Source organism: Meles meles, chromosome 9 (genome assembly GCF_922984935.1).
Source record: "Meles meles chromosome 9, mMelMel3.1 paternal haplotype, whole genome shotgun sequence".
Taxonomy (NCBI): domain Eukaryota; kingdom Metazoa; phylum Chordata; class Mammalia; order Carnivora; family Mustelidae; genus Meles; species Meles meles.
The window spans coordinates 23,589,437-23,607,691 of record NC_060074.1 but is presented as its reverse complement, the minus strand read 5'-3'; positions in this window follow the sequence as shown (position 1 = coordinate 23,607,691).

Genomic DNA, 18,255 nt, shown 5'->3' with positions numbered 1-18,255 from the left:
AAATGCCCTTTTGGATACATGCACTTTACATAAGTCTAACACATGGAGTCCTTTCCCTACAAGGCTATTTTCCAAAATGTCGTCTTAGCCTTGGTAGACATTAGAATGACGAGTCCTTATGGATGCTGATGAAATCTCTTTAACACGTGTGTAATTAGATTGTAGTCTTTGGGTCAGATGAATCTTGCCAGACTTTTTATGGCATTTCAGGTTTAAGCCCCACTTAGCCAATATACTCTTTGGACATCTTTTCAGGGTGACTCAGTTTTTATAAGCAATGGCTAATATTCAACCATCGCTAAGTCCAAGTTCCTAGATTGTAATTCTTTGGCATTTAAGACTGGTTTGTCCAGCTTTATCAACATGCTAACAGAACTGCTTCTGACCTCATTACTCAGCTCAACAAGTGTAGAGGTGAATACCTTTGGCATTGTCCATCACTCAGCCATGCTCTTGTGGCACAGAACTCCCAGAGACTGCCTATGACATTCTGCATGTTTCACAACTGCCAGTGCAGATGTCCTTTATATTGTACATGGCCCGATTTCAGAATATGATGCAGTGAACATTGCAGTCTAGTGGAAAACATTCTATTTTTCTCCTACTGCCTGATAATGAGGGCACCAAGCAGGGTTTCTCGGTAAATTTTGGTGAGCAAGCGTGTATGTGGAATTGAGGTGACTTCTGAATGGTCTCCACATCTGGTTATTCCTCCAGATTTTTTTTCAAATGCTACAGCAATTTGCATATGTGTTATCATTCTTAGTGAAGATTGATGAAAATGGCAAAGGTAAATGGTATATTAAAAATCCCAATGTTAAAGTAACTTCACAAACTATTATATGTAAAGCTCCTACCTTATAGTTTGAATCATGTGGTTAAAAATAATGTTCCTGAATAAAACTTACTAAATTGTTGATTATTTATGTCCCCGTTTCCAAAAGATTTAGCAACTATATGCAAAAAGCTATAAGAACAATTTAGCTAACGGGCACCTGCGAGGGCTCCGTCTGTTAAGCACTGAACTTTTGATTTCAGCTCGGGTCTTGGTCTGAGGGGTGTGAATTTAAGCACCATGTGGGACTCCACACTGGGCATGGGGCCTACTTAAGACAAAATTAAAGTAAGATTAAACGATATAAGAATGCAGGGGATATGGCATTTGAGCAAAGAATACCCTAGAAGACATAGAAAAAGGGAAATGCAGTAGTAGGCTCCCATATAAATCTATAAAGGAGAAATTAAAGTTCTGTCAAGAGAGGCCATGGGAGAACAGAGGAGCTGTGAGGACAAAACAAAGTGTGTTCTGATCTGTATTCTGCCCTTTACTCACAGTTTATTTTGGATGGATTGTAACTTACCTGAGCTGTTCTCTACTTATCTGTAAAATGAATGTAACAATACTTATCTCCTCCGCATGAACATCTGGCAAAGAATAAAATAAAACAAAACAAAAGTGGGGCACATAGGTGTTCTCAGTAAATTTACTTATCCCCTGCCATTTTTCTACACTCGAAACAGAATTTATTGCAAAGTTTTCCTACAAGGGTCAGTGATCAACATTTTTATAGGAATGTTGTCATTGTCTACATTAGCACTTGATTAAGAGAAGCTGAGGATGAGAAATCACAGTAGCCCTCTATGAAGCCATCTCGTGGGGGGTGTTAGCATGAGTTAGTCCACGTCGGCACTCTCTGGTTACTTGGAGATGGGATGGGAGTAGGTGTTCAGTGTGTATCTCAGATTATTCCTCCCGTTATCAATGGCTTCAGGCCAACTTTTGATAAAAGCTGAAACACTGAGACGGCTGAGATGAGAAAGTTTCTCTTCAAGTGAGAGTTTTTCACTGAGTAACTTACTAGTTTTATTTTCTTTGCACAACTCTCATGATTGATGAAAATATGCAAACGAGACCATTAAGATCCACACAGTCTGTTAGGAGCTTGGTGCTCGTGTCACTAGCTTGGTGCTCCCATTGCTGTCCGAGGATGTCGGCCTTGAGTCTCCAATACATTCATGGACGTGCATCTCTGCATCCTTTGTGTCTGGTGGCCTTGTTAATGTCCATCACCAACAAAATCACTTGAACTATTTGGTGTCCACCATTGCCATGCAGGGAGCATCCCTGTCTCATGTCTTCTTGTACCTCCAAAGCTGAAACTCCTTGGGGTACTAATTGTATTCTCTGCCAAGTTTCACGGCCCCAGAGTGATAGAGTGGTCTGCCAGATGTAGGAAGAATGCTCCCGAGCTGAGATCTGGAACTGACATAGACTGTCTAATTCCACTATTGCATTCCTTCCTGAGTACCTGGGACCACTATCTCCATCTTGTGACCTTCCCTATTTTCACTCCCACCCTGGAAAATGAACTCATGCATAAAAGGCCAACACTGCAGTATTGGCAGTGAGGGAGCCACCATCTTGTAGTTCATTGGCCAGTCAAGTCACTTTGCTATGTTTCTACTAAACTGGGAAAATTATTAACCACGTAGCAGTCCTCTAAAATATTTGTTAAAATAGGGGCGCCTGGGTGGCTCAGTCGGTTAAGCATCTACTTTCGGCTCGGATCATGATCCCAGGGTCCTGGGATTGAGCCCCGCATCGGACTCTCTGCTCAGCAGGGAGCCTGCTTCCTCCTCTCTCTGCCTGCCTCTCTGCCTACTTGTGATCTCTGTCAAATAAATAAAATCTTTAAAAAAAATAATTATGTTCTTATGGAAGTTAACCTGGGGAGGAGTCCATGAAGAAATATCTTGAGGGAAACAGTGCCTTTAGGGAACTGAGCCCAGATTAGAGCAGAACACAGTGTGGTTCTTTCTAGCCTGCTGCTTTTCCTGCCTCACCTTATTTAGAGACTCTCTGGTAGAAGAAGAATTATAAGAGGATTGATGAACAGTGAAGTCAGAGGAGTCCTAAGAGTGTGCCATAAAATCTAGAGGAGCTGGGTGGAAGGTGAGGGCCGTAATGCAGTTTAGCGTTGGAGACTGAGAAGGAGAATTAGGAGAGTTGAGGTAGTCTGTGACTTGCCTGCCACACTCATCTGGAAAGCTTGCTTACACTTACACTGTGTTACTGGCCTTGTACTTAGTCCTCCACGCCCAACATTTATTCAATCAGGATCTTTGGAATTCGGTCCAGTGTTTTTGTTTTTTTTTTGGAGGGGGGCCACCTAGAGTATTCTGCTGGACACCGCACAGCTCCCAGATCAAGAATTTGTAGATTCTAGGATGAAGTGCACATAGCACCCATGGATATGACGTAAACTACATTATTCGCATAGTAAACAGCAGAAGGATTCTCCGAGGAGAAAGCCTCAGGTTAGGTGTAGGGGAGAGCAAGAGCTGAGCAGAGAGAGTGGGCTTGGCCCTTACAGTGGCTGTGGAGGGCACTGCGGAGAGTGTGGAGATGAGTTATTAGGAGTTGGAACGATCTGAACTTCCCTTTGGTGCCAAAGAATGAATGGCATACGTGGGTGCTCTACACTTAGTTGCCCAGATGTGGAACAGGCAGGGAAGGGATGGGGATCTAAAAGTTGTCAAGGGGAAAACATTAAAAGTAGAGTCCCCTTCTTTATTACAGTTGGTATTTTGCATAAACTTTAATAAACTTCTTTTTTTTTGCCTGAAAATAGTCTCCATTTTAATTTGCATTTCTTTGATTACTAATAAGGTTGAATGTTTTCCTCATATTTTTTTTCCCAATTTATTAATTTTTAAATTTTTTTATAAACATATAATGTATTTTTATCCCCAGGGGTACAGGTCTGTGAATCGCCAGGTTTACACACTTCACAGCACTCACCATAGCACATACCCTCCCCAATGTACATAACCCCACCCCCCTCTCCCGACCCCCCTCCTCCCAGCAACCCTCAGTTTGTTTTGTGAGATTAGGAGTCACTTATGGTTTGTCCCCCTCCCGATCCATCTTGTTTCATTTATTCTTTTCCTACCCCCCGAACCCCCCATGTTGCATCTCCACGTCCTCATATCAGGGAGATCATATGATAGTTGTCTTTCTCCGATTGACTTATTTCGCTAAGCATAATACCCTCTAGTTCCATCCATGTCGTTGCAAATGGCAAGATTTCATTTCTTTTGATGGCTGCATAGTATTCCATTGTGTATATACCATATCTTCTTTATCCATTCATCTGTTGATGGACATCTAGGTTCTTTCCATAGTTTGGCTATTGTGGACATTGCTGCTATAAACATTCGGGTGCACGTGCCTCTTCAGATCACTACCTTTGTATCTTTAGGATAAATACCCAGTAGTGCAATTGCTGGGTCATAGGGTAGTTCTATTTTCAACTTTTTGAGGAACCTCCATGCTAATAAACTTCTTTTTAAAAAAAAGTATGTATTTATTTATTTGAGAGAGAGCATGTGTGCCAGCAGGGCAGTGGGGAGGGATGGGGGCAGGCACAGAGGGAGAGGCCTAAGGCCGACTCCACGCCCAGTACAGAGCCCACCAGGACTTCATCTCACAACCCTGAGATCAAACCTGAGTAGAAACTGAGAGTGGGTCACTTTTACCAAGATGCTACCCAGGTGACCCAACTTTAACAAATTTCTACGACACGTTCTTTGCATTTTGATGTTTGAGGACCATCGGTTTATGGGCCTCTCTGACTGGTGTGAGTCTCTGGCTGTCTTATTTCTACCAGGAAGAGAGACTTCCTCGCTCTGATTAAAAGCTTGGGCCGCAGTGCTTGGGTACCACGAAAACACCCGCGACAGGCAACATGCTCCCGTTTTCCGCCCTCCCAGGACTGTGCCGAGCATCTGGGGCGAGTCTGGGCATCAGAGGTAGGAAGGACTGTACATCAACTCCGCAGAAGCATTTTACAGCCCAGCTGACTATCAAACAGAGTTTCTGAAATGTGTGACACCACCTGATAGCTTCCCTTTGTTTTATTATCCAGGTTTGCACTTTGCTTTTCCAGTCCAGTGACATGATTAAATAGGGAGCTCCGAGACAACCGTTATTTATCCTCCCAATGACAACGTCAGCAGGATGTTTTATTTCTGGTCTATTTGGAATAGGTTTCTCTTTTCCCCATTTCAGACTCTTTTCTGAAATTCCTGCCTTTCTCTGGATGGACATATGCTCCACTGCCTTCCAGGAACTGCTTTTGGAGTCCTGAAAATCAGCACAGGCATGTGGAGTCTGCTTTACCTGGATGGCTTTACCTGAAAATGAGTGATAGTCCCTCACAGAAATCCAGATGGCCAGTGAGCAGAAGCCTTCAGTAAATATTCGGATAACCGCGTTGTTACTTAGCAGGACTTACCAGTTGGAAACATTATCAATGTGTAGCTGCGTGCGTTGTGCATTGACATTTTGTATTATGATTGGATGTTTTACTGGAAAGGAAAAGAGAAGCGCTACATCAGTTGGCAAATTCCTTTGGTTAGCAGAGTGGACAAAGTAAACTTTTAGCAGCAAGCACATACTTACAATCTCAGTGGGCGCACGAATTTTCATTTGTAAAATACCGAATTCAGCCAGTGAACCCCAGATACTCTTTATTTGCCTTTTGCATCATGGATCTTAACAAACTCCAATGTACTAACTGGACATTTACTATATGTGGTGGCTGTTCTAAGGTAACACTTGTATTACTTCATTGAATACTTACTAAAACCCTGTGAAATTGGGACTGTTTTTTTTTTTCCTGGATTTTATAAATGAGGAGATCCTAAGAAACAAAGAGCTTGAATAACTTGTCATACAGCTAGTAAGTGGTGTAATTGGAAATGAACCCAAATCTGGAGCTGGGCACAAAAACACTGCAGTGATTGCCTTTAAGCAGATTGTTTTCTAGAATAATTTAAAAAAATAGGATAGTAAGAGCTGGCTGTTACTAGAAACCATCTAACCTTTCCTAAAATACTGTAAGAGAATTCTTCTAGTCTAAGAATTCATTTCACTTGACAATATACATTTTTAAATGTGTGCTTCAGATACAACTTAGAAATAGTTATAAGATCTGGGTATTAGAATTTTGGGTGAATATCTTCTTCCCCTGTTTTTTTTTTTGTTTGTTTGTTTGTTTCAACTTCTGTGAAGTGAATTTTAAGCTGTGTTCCTCAGACTCCCTTTAATGACTGGGCATGGGAGTAAGAAGCATGTGGATAGGCTCCCTCAGGTTTTAACATGAATGTAGTTTATCTGTTGTACATCTTAGGCTTTCTGATAAAATCCTTGTTGAAAACAGGATTGGCCTACTCAAAACAAAACAAAACAAAACAAAACAAAAAAGCAGAAAACAGAAAAAGCTTAAAAATGTCTGGACTGGACAGTGTTCAAAAACCTGCTCATCGAGAACCTCCTGTGACCGTGAATCAGCTTGAATTTGGCCATCCCGCCAATGCAGATGTTTGTCTATCCATACATTCCAACAGCTCTTGAGTGCTTAACCTTTTTCAAGTACTGGGGTTGACACAGAAATGATGAATTAAATCTCAAGGATCAGAAAGCTTCCCTGGGGAACAAATGGTAGAGAGAATGATCTAAAAACCCAACATGATGCACCTTAAGTGAAGTTGAAGAGGATGCTTTGGGGCATCTTTTGTCTAACACGCTGAGAAAAAAGGGCTACCTGGCATGTCCCCCAACAGCTACAAAACCCTATTGAAAGAAAGGGAATGGCATTTTAAAGGTTTTGAGGATGGGAGAGGTGGTTCTGAGATTTTGTTCCCGGAGGAGGGTTTTGACAGGTACAGGTGAGGAGAAGAGGGTTACAGCATCTGAAAGTGAATGCAGTGTTTAAGAGGGTTGAGAGCAAGAGACAAGAAATGGTAGTGGGAAGGTGAGGCAGGTTGGGGCAGATTTGCAGGAGGAATATTATGCTGAAGGGTTGGATTTTATGCTCTCATGTAAAGAGGGAGGAACAAAATTCTTTCTCTCTTTTTTAAAGATTTTGTTTATTTATTTGACAAAGAGAATGACATAGCGAGAGAAGGAACATGCAGGGGGAATGGCAGAGGGAGAAGCAGACTTTCTGCCAAACAGGGAGCCTGTGTGGGGCTCAATCTCAGGACCCTGGGGCCGTGACCTGAGCCAAAGGCAGACGCTTAATGACTGAGCCACCCAAGGTGCCCCGGGAGGAAATATAATTCATAAATTTGTTTTTTAGGAAGGTAGATATCCTGACACTGTGGAGGCTGGATTAAGGAAAGAGAGGTTAAAGGAAAAGAAATCAATTGAGAGATTGGTTTAGATTGTCTGAATCAGAGAATAAAGTCTGGAACTGGGGAAGCATCATGAGCCTTTTGAGTAGAAAAGTTAGGTTTTGATGAGAGCCTGGGTTATAGTTCATCATTAATAAATTACTACTAAATTTTTTAAAAAGCCTTTGTCTCAGTTATGATATTAAGTTGAATAAGCAGTTGAAAGATTGTGGGGAAATTGTCACACAACTGCTTTCTGTGCTCTAAATATATCTAATCAGTAGGTAGATACCTTTAGCAAAGTTTTATTCCCATTATAGATTTTGTATAAAGACACCATTTATATGTGTTTATAAGTGAATTGTTTTCTCTCCACAACCCATGGCAGCCTAGGACTAGCCCTTCACATTGTTTTGTAGATATGCCTGACAGATTTCTCAAGTCTATTAGCTGGTGTTATAAAAATGAGTCTTTAAATACGAAGCATTTTGTCCTTTTAAATTTTGCTACTTTTACAAATGGCCCTTCCCCTCCCCAACAATTGGAATTTCTAATTAGGTAAATATTTAATGTGTGTCCAAAGGAGACTGACAGTGTCCATTCCCCTCTAGTGGCTAGAACTTGGGCCTTTCACATTGATTTACTCTCATCTTAACACTGTCTTGGTAAATTTTATTGAAAGCATTTTTGGCACGAATAGTAGTTGTGGTAGGAATGCTGGTGGTGGTTGTTTTCAGGGAATATTTAATCTAATTCTTTAAACTTGGAAGAGTCAAAATCTTAATTTTGGAACGGAGAGTGCAAGGACTGTAGTAGAGCTCTGCACGGGCTCTCCACACTGTTTCCAGCGGCTGTATAACTAGAAGAGAATAACTGATTGTCGGTATGTCAAAAACAGCAAAGCAAGGGAGAAATCAGAGTTATTGTTCTTTTAGATTTCCTATTGTATTTTTCCTAGTGCATTTGAGAAAGGCTCTCTGTAAAGTATTTTAACCGGTTCGTGTTTATTTGCATTAGACTTCTTTTGTCTTCTTTAAAATTTTACTCTGTTCTATGTCAATTTTCTTTTCTGATAATATGTGGAATATGAGACTGTCCCCTCTTAAGAGCAAACTTCTAACTAGCTTAACTCTTGACATTTCTCTTGAACAGTTTTCCTGTTGCCATGTTTCATGTTCTCATTTGTTTGTTTTTTTCTGATAAAACAAAACCAAACAGGGGCGCCTGGGTGGCTTAGTGAGTTAAGCTGCTGCCTTCGGCTCAGGTCATGATCTCGGGGTCCTGGGATCAAGTCCTGCATTGGGCTCTCTGCTCGGCAGGGAGCCTGCTTCCCTCTCTCCCTCTCTGCCTGCCTCTCTATCTACTTGTGATCTCTCTCTGTCAAATAAATAAATAAAATCTTAAAAAAAAAACAAAAACAAAAAACAAAACCAAACAAAAATGCATGATTCTGTATCTAACAACTCTTGCCCCATTACTTCCAGTCCCACATACATACAGACCCTGCATGGGTGATATGAGTGCCATGGTGCCTTGAAGGAAGAGATTTTTCTAAATTTCTGTAGAGTTTTTCTTCTGTGACATATTAGCTCTTCTAAATCTTTGTGCTTCTTGTTGGTTTCTAGACAGTTCAATTAAAAGTCAGATGAACCATCTACAGCTAAACATACCCAAATGACTTCATGTATATCCTCTAAGACCAGCATTTCCATTCCCAGCTTCCCTCAACCACATTAATAGTAATTCCTTTCTACTTCATAGTGTGTCCTTTCTTAATGTGGAACTCTGTAGAAACAAGCATTTCGTTCTGTTTTTCATTGCAGCAATTGCCTGGTATCTTATGATGCATCACTGTCAGCTCGGTTTTCCCAAGGTATGCAGTGTATGGGAGACAGAAGAGGAAATGGTCTGGAGACAGCACTTTACTGAAGTAGGCACAAGCTTTATTGATGACTTTGGTTTAAGAATCTCTTCCAAGCAAAGCTGTCTTCTGATACACTCTTCGGAGAAGAGAAGTGAGCTCACCTTCAAGTACACTGTCCACATGCATTGCCATCAGTCTACCCTGTGTGCACATCGTCTCCACTCCACCCCTTACCCCACACTAGAGTCCTCTTGCTCCCCTCTGGCTTCTCCTCCCTTACACCCTCCTCCCCACCCACTTTTTCATTTTTGGCCCTTGACTTTTAAGTCTTCCTGTTGCCAGAGCCCCTTTCTGATGCCTTATCCAGGAAGCTGGAGTCTGCATCATCCTCCTGAATTAACAATACATTTAGATAAAGGAGATAAGGTCATAATTTAAAGAGGAATCTGCCCCCAGGTGATTAATTTCTCTGAATAATTGTGAAACTAGATCACTGTGATAAAAATCAATATCTGGAATCCTCATACTTAATATTACAGAGATTAATAGATACTCAACAAATACTGGCTGATAGGATAAATGAATGAATGAATGAGTTTGTTGGACATGAGCCCCACCATTCTTCCTCCCACATTCCATTATTTAAATTCCACTGGAAAATAAGTGCAGAAATGGAGACAGTAGGTGGAGGGAATGTCCAGTTCTTCTCCATTTTTTTAATTGGTATTATGTAAGGCAAATGAATATGTAAAGGAATTCTGGCTTTTTAAGTTCCTCTGCTTTCTGTTGTCTCGACATAAAAGGGCTTCTGTAATTTCATCTTCTGGCTTTAAAGAAGTCCAGTTGGGTACATGCAGAAAAAGATAATTAGGTCTTACGTTAAGATTTACAATAGCAGTGAAAATTGAAAATCTTCTTACACTTTGGTTGATGGTCGAGGTGAGAGAAATAGTCAACTTAGGAAAAATGGAAGAAGTAAAACTTGTATTCAAGTGTTTTTTTTTTTTTTTTTTTTTTTTTTTGGCCTGCTGCTTCTGGTGCTGAGGGAGGACTCCTGAAACACTGATGACTGTGTTCATTCTCACAGTGGTACAGGCCTTTGTACTCTGCAAAGCATGTTCGCACACATTTCTGATTCTTGAAACAACACCATGAGCCTTATCTCCTGCCATTCTCCCCCTCAGTGTAGCCACATGAGTCTTTTGCTGTTCTTGGACCCTGTCAAAATCCTCCTTGCCTTCGGGCCTTTGCATATGTTTTCCCTTTGTCTTGGAATGTTCTCTCCAAACCCTACCTTCCCACCCTATTTTCTTCAATACCGTTCCCTAAGATGTTCTTTGACCTCCCAGATTAAGCTACGTATCCCTGTTGTTATTTGTACTCCTTAGTTTTTCTTTATGGCAATTTAAGAAAAATGTAGTTACATATTATTTGTATGTTTGGAGGTTTATCTTCCTTTCTAAATAAATGACAAGCTGCCTGGAAATCATGACCTAGCATACCATCCACCACTCTCTCCCTAGTGCGTAGTAACTACTCAGCAAATGTTGGATAAATGATAAAGTCTGCCTCACCAGTCATGAAAATGAGATTACTTGATTTGTTACTTGATTTACCCAATTAGTTACTTGATTTACCCACACCTCATGGGCATGGAAAGTGGTAGAAATGGAAGTAGAAGCCAGGACTTGTGATTATAATTTAATGGCAGAGGGCTTTTCTGGATTTTTTCTTTAATATCAGTTCTAGTTATCTTCATGAAATAGTTACTTGGGCCAATATCGGGGTAATTAAGTGGGTGGAAATGGTCAGAAACATTGGGAAGGATACCAGCTTGTTGCTGGCTTCTCATTTTCCTATATATCTCTCTCAGACGTGGACATCTTTCCACAGACGAATTTCAGTCGGTACGCCATAGGTTTCAATATTGCAACCCAAAGAAACTCCCACCGCTAACTGCTATTCACATGATGTAAAGAAGATAGTCCGGGAATTTTAAAAAGTAAGATTCATGCTTCCAGCGCTTATTTGGGCAAAATTCCCAAGAATCTCAAAGGAAGGGTACCTTGGGTAACACTTATTGAATCCAACCTGTACTACTAGATTTTGGGTTTGGGTTTTTTGCTTGTTTGTTTGTTTTTATTTTGTTTTGTTTTTGTATACCTGGAATTACTACAAAATACCTGATCATACTGTTTTTTGCACTTCCAAATCCTGATCAGTAGGTTTGTATTTTATTCATTAGTGGTTGCTAAGAGTGTGCATTTTTTTCTAAGTGTGGGCATTCTCCACGGCAGCTCTCAACAAATACCCTCCAGCTGAAAGTGGATGTGTCTGGCATTAAAATAACTAGCATTCAGGCTGAATCAGAGCCCTGTGTTTATGGTAGATCACCTCATCTCTCATGCTGCCATTAACAACTTGCATTCCTGAGAGATGGAATAAGCCATCTGAGTCAACAGAGCCCCAGCTATTTCTGAATATTGGTGTGGCCTTTTTGATGGGTTTTCATAAGCTTTTATTAAACTTAATAATAACATATTTCTAATATTTACTGAATTATCATCCATAAAACCTAAACACGTACCCACTCTTTTAACTTTAGGTGCTTTCAGTCTTATGAGTTCTACTTCATTTTTTGAAACTCAGTCTGAGCCTATGTGTCCAGACTATTTACTGCAGCTTTAAAATTTCAAGGAATTATGTATTTTAATTGTTAATGTCAGATTTATTGTTTTTGGGGAGAGGGTGGGATTTTATCTTTTTGGATGTAGGACCATCAATATAAAATTTAATTATTAAAAGAGATATTAAACAATTCCAGATATTCTAGGATTCTCAGATAATCTAGAATTGTTTAGAATTTCAAAAATATAGGACTTGAGATGAAACCTAACTAAAAATTAGGTTTTGCAAAGAAGAGGAAGGAAGAGAGAATTCCAGGCTGGTGTTGTATGGCCTTAGTCATAGGGATGGTTTAGCTTGTTCAGGGCTCTTGGAGAAGTTAATATCAGCTACAGAAAAGCTGAGATTGGTTGAACAGGTCAAGTGGTGCCTGTATTACAGAAAGGCTTGTATCAGTATTATTTAAAAAAATCATATTGAAGTATAATATATGTAATTATATTTTACCTTTATGAATTGAGTATTGCTGACCTACGTTTTTCCTCTTCCTTGGATGACATGTTATCTAAAGATCCTGAGTCTCATGGAAATGGTAGGAGAAGTAGGTCTATAAAGAAGGAATGGAAATGTTTTACAAAATCTTCAAATACTACAAGCTCATACAGGGAAGGATTGTGATTCCATACAGTAAATCCTGCCTTGATACTATGAAATATAAGAGTTAACTCTGAGCAAGGGGAGGTCAGTGATTTGTGCTTTGTTCTGGACCAGAGCCACAGGGAACAAAGTGACACAGCTGGGTGTTTGGACACTATGGATGCCACACAGTTGGTGTCCTCTAATTCAGATCCAGGGGATTTTACACAAGTTGGCGTCTATTTGTCTTCATGACGTTAGAAACAAGTGTAGTACTTGGCATTGAGTTGGAACTCAATACATATTTATTGAATGGGTAACTAAATGAAGACTTGATTTGATGGTACTACAAATCCATTTTGAATGTCCCTAATCAACTTTCTTTCCTATTTGCTTCAGCAGCTCTTTTTGACCTTCTTCATCTTTCTGAAGCCCAGTGAGTGCTTTGCTATTTTGGTGCTCATTCTTGTTTCCTCCTTCACTGAAGAGATGGAGGTTATCAGCTGGAAATCTGCCATAATATTCTTTTCCATTTACCCAACACCCTCCCTTAAAGGCATATTTATACCTAAGTAATTATTTTTTTCTTTTCCTTTTCCTTTAATCATATCAAAAAACGGTCCCACCTCTTTCTCAGAGACCTCTCAACATCAGTTGATCCATCTAACTCTTTTTCCTGTGCTTTCAAATTCTCAACAATCTTAAACTTAATATATAATATTAAATATTAAGGATGAGAATAAATGCTGTGAAAGTAAATATATATTCTAATATGCAATTAAAAGCTGCGATCACTGATACGAATAACTCCTCTCTCTATGACCTCCATGATGTTATGGTGGAGAATAGCAGGAGGAGCTTACTTTAGATTGAGGGGTCAAGATCACTCTGAGGACATGGCCCTTAGCTAAGACCTTCCAAAAGAAGGATTAGTCATGGAGGGAGAAGAGAGAGAGGAAGAGTGAGAAAAGAAAATGGACTAAATAAAGGCTCTGAAGTAGGAGTTTCATGTATGATAGCAATTCAGAGAAGGTTGTGGTAGCTGGAGCATAGACCAAAATGGGGACAGTGGCACAGGAAGGGTTAGAGAGTCAGCCAGTTAGTTCTTTGGTCAAGAAGGTAGGTCAGAAGGGGAACCAGAAGTTAGACCATGATGGGTATTGTAAAGCAAAGTGAGGAATTTGGATTTTATTTTGTGTCCAAAGGAAGGCCAGGATCCATTTTATGTTGTAAGGAAATTACTTTTATTGCAACATGGAGAGGAGGTTAGAGGAGAGTTGGCAAGGCTAGAAGCAGAAAGACACTTTGGAGACTGTTATAGAACTCCAGGTGAGAGATAGTGATGGTCTGGGCCAGGGTGGAGTTGGATACAAGTGGGCATATTTGGGGGGGCTAGTTTTGCATTTGTGATCTCAAGAAGCAAAATGCTGAAGGTTGCCATTAGCTGGAATACCTAATGGACAAACCTAAACATTAAATGGAGTCATCAGAGGCATAGGAAATAGAAAGAAGAAAAATGGAGATTAAAATGCTCTAGAAAAGAAATTAGAAAAGAAACATTTGAAAATGTAGATGTAGTATGCTTGGTCTCTTGGATCCAATTCTGGCTTCTCTAATTGATGTGAGACCATTGCACCTGTTTCCCTTTGAGTATTGCAGAAAAATGGAATGAGGTTCATGATTCTTCACAGGCAACCATTGTCACAGCATGTCTTGCTCTTCTCCTCCAGGCTACTCTAGCAAGCTTGGTCTCTTTAGAAAGCTCCAGAGATGGAATGCTCCATTGTCTATGGAAATGTACAGCTCTCAAATCTGGGAATTTGACATGCTGTTTTGAGAACTGGCTCCTCGTAGACTCCTTTACTCTGAGGGCAGCCCCAAGAGGACGTCTAGCCAACATTCAGTTGGATCCTTTCTTATAGGTCCTTCCCCACAGACTGTAAAAATGGTTCTCTTGGAGGCTCTCACCTCTTGGCCTCTAACCATGATTACTGCATTCTGTAGTAGGCTAAGGATGTCTACCCATACTTCACTTCTCATTTCCCCTTGACATTCCTCCTTATGTATTTATGGATGAGATAAGGGAGGATAGGGTAGTAGTTGATTTTAGTAGCACTGATTCTTTGCTTTTTGTGGTTCTGGTGGTGATGAGGGGTGCATAATAGACCACCGCTGACTGCTGCCCTTAGAACGTAGCTCTTTGTGAATTCCTAAGTAATAGGAAAAGTTCTATCAACCTCCTCTTAGTTTTGTTTTGTTTTTTGATTTCATGATTACCAAAGCCCACATCAAGTATTGGACAGCAATTCAATATGCTCTTGCTGCCTATGTTACCCTTTGGATTTCTTATGGCTTAAGCTGGGCTACTACTGGGTCTAATATGGTTTACATGTTTGTTTTGACATGACTGCTGGCCATGAATGCTTCTTAGTCCTTTGTCATTTTCTCTTTATTAGTGGCTTTCTGTTCATTTGCCTTCCTTCTACAGACCTGCCACTTTCTTGGGTGGCTCTGTGTACCATCAATATTAGACTGAGGTATTTCCAGCCTGTGACTACCTGTTTCAAGGCGGGGTATGGTTATCAACTTCTTTCCCTTGGCCCTGTCCAGTTTCTTTGGGCCCATGATCTACATTTTGGAAGAAGAGCTAGAAGAGTAGAACTAGAGAAACAGGAGAAAAGAAAAGGGGAAAGAAAGTGTCAGGAAATTTACCTGGGATGGGGCTTTTGGGAGAGATTTTGGATTTTAAATAGTGAAAGACTCAAGCACATCTCTGGGTATAATAGATGTGAAAAGAAGAAAACGAGGAGGTTTATGGGGAGCCTGGGTGGCTAAGTCCGTTAACATCTGCCTTCAGCTCAGGTCGTGATCCAGGAGTCCCAGGATAGAGCCCTGCATCTGTCTCCCTGCTCAGTGGAGAGTCTGCTTCTCCCTCTGCTCGTCTTCCCTTCTCATGCTCTCTCTCTCTCTCTGACAAATAAATAAATAAAAATCTTAAAGAAAAAAAGAAAAAGATGTTTGGTGAGATAGTACTTTTATGAGTTAGATTCACGATAATGGTTTTTGAATGACAAATGCATGTAATGCTTTTACAATTAGTAAGTGCTGTTCATCTGCAGTTCTTGAAACTTGTTTGTCCTAGGCTATGCTATATCAGCCTCTGATTTTATTATTTAGATTGAGAAGAAATACAACTTGAAAATTTTAAAAATTTGCTGTTTTCTTCTATTAAAAAGTGGAGAAGCATAGAATCAATGGTCCTATGTTTAGCAGAGCATCTTAATCAGGTTTTCATATACAGATACAGGTCATGCTAGTTGGGTTTTCCTTCCTTCCTTCCTTCCTTCCTTCCTTCTTTCCTTCCTTTTTTAGCAGGCAGAAAGTGAAACATAAATTCTTTTTTATAAGAAAGTAGAAAGAATAGGGAGGCAGAGGAAGAAAAGAGATAGAGTCTGGAGAGCCAAAGAGATGTAGGCAATGAGCAAGGAAGAAAGGTGTACAATCAGAAATTTCCCTTCTCTTAGGGAAAAATCTGATGAATTTTTAGTATGGCGCTATCTAATGTTCAGTTTAAGTTGGCGTCTGTACTGTGTTGTGCTCTAATTTTTCTCTGTTACCTTGAATCATTAGGAAAATTTGGTCACCAGCAACAGCCTTTTGTAAACAGTGCTTTGGGGATTTGTGGGGTAGAGTCAGTGTCCACATGCTGCAAAGGAAGACAATAGTGGACACAGAAGTGCAGAAAGCAGAGAAGACATGGGTAATTCGTTCAGTGAAAGCAAAAATATTAGACAAAGAAGTGACTAGGAGATGGTAAGCATTTCGGCAATCTTTGTAGATTTGGGGTGGAGTGAGGGAGGTTGGTTTTCCCACTTAGTCTGAGATGGGTAGTCATGCATTCCATTTGAATATTATAGGAAATTAAAGGAAATGTTGACCTCAGATGACAGAAGACCATAGGGACATCCAGGTGACAGGAACATGAAGTTCCTAAATAGATGACTTTAACTCAAAGATAAGACATTAGCTTTTAATGCTGACAAACTATATACTTTGTTCCAAATTTGCCATGTGCAAGTAATGGATACTCTCTGGCAGCCTTCACAGTATGATTGTATTGTATCGTAATCTATCAGTGTCCAGGACAGTTTAGAAAAGCAGCAATCTTTGATCTATGGGCAGAGTTGATTGCCTGTAAGTGGCAAAAAAAATTCAGGGGGTGGAATGCTGTGCATTTTTGGGATTTTTTGGGGGGAGGAGGGATTAAATTTTAAAGCAAAACTTGTATTTCCCATTATTCAGTAGGGTAAAGAAGGCCAACATTTCAAAGAAGATACCAGGAAATAATCAGTTGCTATTTCTTTGTGCATGGTTTCTATGTGGAATCATAATCACAAAATTCCAGAGCTGGGAGAAACTTCCATGCCTATGGGCATGACTGCTCATGACCCACCCAAAAGCCATTCCCCCTCTTCTGCCTTGCTAACAGAAGTCGTGGTGGCAGTGTATTCATCCGGAAGAATATACTGTCTAGACTTCCTTGGAGATAGGCGCAGCCAATGAGTCATAAGAAGTCACTGGAAAGGGCTTCGGAGATCATTTAAGAGGGTAGTGCTTTCTTTCCTTCTGCCTGGAGCATAGACGTGCTGCCCAGAGAGGCAGTAATTATTTCACAGTTGTGGAGATTCAAGCCATGCAGCCAGGATGATGAAGCAGAAGAGGAAGGGCCAGGGGAATCCGGGACATTGTAAAACCACAACGTCTGCCCCAGACCTCTTTTATGTGAGAGGAAATAAACCGGTGTTGGCCGTATCTTGATTATTAGGAACTGAACACAATCCCTAACTGATACAATGATTATTTAAAAATTGTGGGCTTTTTCCCCTTTCTTAAAGATAGATTTTATTTATTTGACAGAGTGAGAGAGAAAGAGAGAAAGAGCAGGAAGAGTGGCAGGCAGAGGGAGAGGGAGAAGCAGGCTCCACGCTGAGCAGAGAGTCTAGGAGGGGGTTGATCCCAGGACCCTGGGATTGTAACCTGAGCTGAAGGCAAATGCTTAACCAGCTGAGTCACCAGGCACCCTGATACAGTGATTATTTAGAAAGGTTTTTCCATTTGTCAGGAGGCACAGAGAACTTAGCCCAGTCTCACCTCAGTGGTATTCTTGTGATATTATGTGTGTCCAACATGAAAGTATAACAGTTTATTGTATCATAAAATTACCAACTGAAGTCAGAACTTCAAATTAAATACCCTCCATTTGAAATCCCAGAGAATTTCTTATTTATAGTTACATGGGAGGGATGGGTTAAGAATACAGCCCTCCTGGGCTAAAATCATGAACATTGAAACACGGCGCTTCATTCTTTCATTCATTGACATGTATCGATTCCTGCTTTCATGGTTCAGGTTAGGCTCTTGTTCCCTTGCACTTGGACAAATGTAACAGCTTCCTGCCTTTTAAAGGTACCTCTGCTCCTTCTGTAAACCTTCTACAGATTAATTTACAATGACGCGTTTTTCCCTCTGTTTAGAAACTCTCAATGGGTTCTCATTTCTGACTGATTCTAGACTCATTAGCTTGGATATTCTTGGATTTTCTATGCACTTTGTTGCTTTTCCTCCTTCTTTCTTTCTCCGACTCTTTCTTACCTTTTATTTGCCTCCTGGTTCCAACTCTCAAGGTTCAGGTCTGTAACCAACGTAAAGTCAGGCTCCCATCTTTCAACGCTGTTTGCAATAAAGGCACTTGTCATCTGAGCCCCTTTAGTTGCTTGGTGTCAGTTGGTAGGGCACCTTCTTCACTGGGTTTCTCACCATCTTCCTGCAGTTTCCTTTCAGCTCCTTTTCTGGGTTTCTGTAAACATTGCATTCATTAAAAGCTACAATTCATTCAGATTACAATTTGGATAATTTCAACTGTTTTATCATTCTGAATGCTTAACGTGTGT